This window comes from Nematolebias whitei, chromosome 13, assembly GCF_014905685.2.
Source record: "Nematolebias whitei isolate Nwh7 chromosome 13, NemWhi1, whole genome shotgun sequence".
NCBI classification, from domain to species: Eukaryota; Metazoa; Chordata; class Actinopteri; order Cyprinodontiformes; family Rivulidae; genus Nematolebias; species Nematolebias whitei.
This window is the reverse complement of record NC_056510.1, coordinates 30331521-30332564: the sequence shown is the minus strand read 5'-3', so window position 1 is coordinate 30332564 and position 1044 is coordinate 30331521.

The following is a 1044-nucleotide window of genomic DNA, read 5'->3' as shown; positions in this document are numbered from 1 at the left end:
GGGGGGGGGGGGCACTTGTGACCTAACAAGTGGCAACAAGCAGTTAAATCTAAAAGAGGCCTTTAAAAACAACGTGTTTTCTTTGAGGTGCAGTGATGCAACAATTCAACAAGGAGACACTAAATATTCAAGTGTCTTGTCATTTTACAGATTTTTAAAACAGGTTTGGGTGGAATTTTTTTAAATATTTGAACTATTTAAGACTGTATTTTATGCAAAAAAAAAAAAAAAAGAAAAATACACAAGTGTACTGCTTGTTGAAGTCCCCCGAGACACTAAATGTCTCCACCTGGACTCTTGTACATATGTGTAATTGTACTGATGCTTGTGAATCTTGTGTAGTATTTTTTTTTATATAATTTTTTTTATTTTCCCAGAGGAATTTGTTTTGTACATTGTAATTTATTTTTGCTGGAATCAGTGTTGTCATGGAAAACACCAAAGAATAATAATAATTATAATAATATGAGTTTTGGTGATGTGTGTAGAGCCCTGCTGATGTTTCTTTAAAAAATATATTTTAACACTTTGGGTTTATTTTTATTTGTGCTCTGTGAGAAGAAGAAAAAAAAATCATCTACTTGAATATATAGGCTGTGTAATGTGAAGAGTTGTTTTTTTCTCGCATGCCTTCATAGTGGTCTGTTTTATTTGGAGGTGCATGGTGTCACTGGACATGATGGATTAAAAAAAGAAAAGCAAAGCCAGAGGTAATCAACTTGATGTTCAAAATTTCCTTTACAACCTTCAAGTCATGCTAAAATTTAATAAAAAAATGTCAGAAATGATTTCAACTGGTTTTGGTTTAAGTTAAGTGAATATCAATCATGTGAGGGTCTGTTTTGATGTTCGGATTTAGACTTTTTTGTATGTATCTGTTAGGAGGTTGCACCCGTCCTGTTGAAACTGCCTTCAGTTTGATTCTGAGTCAACAAATCCTCCACATGGCCTTTAATGAGAAACTTCATGTGTTCTTCATCCCTGACATTTCTATCAGACTTCCAGTGTTCCCATAAACAGGCCCATATATACAACACGGCCCAA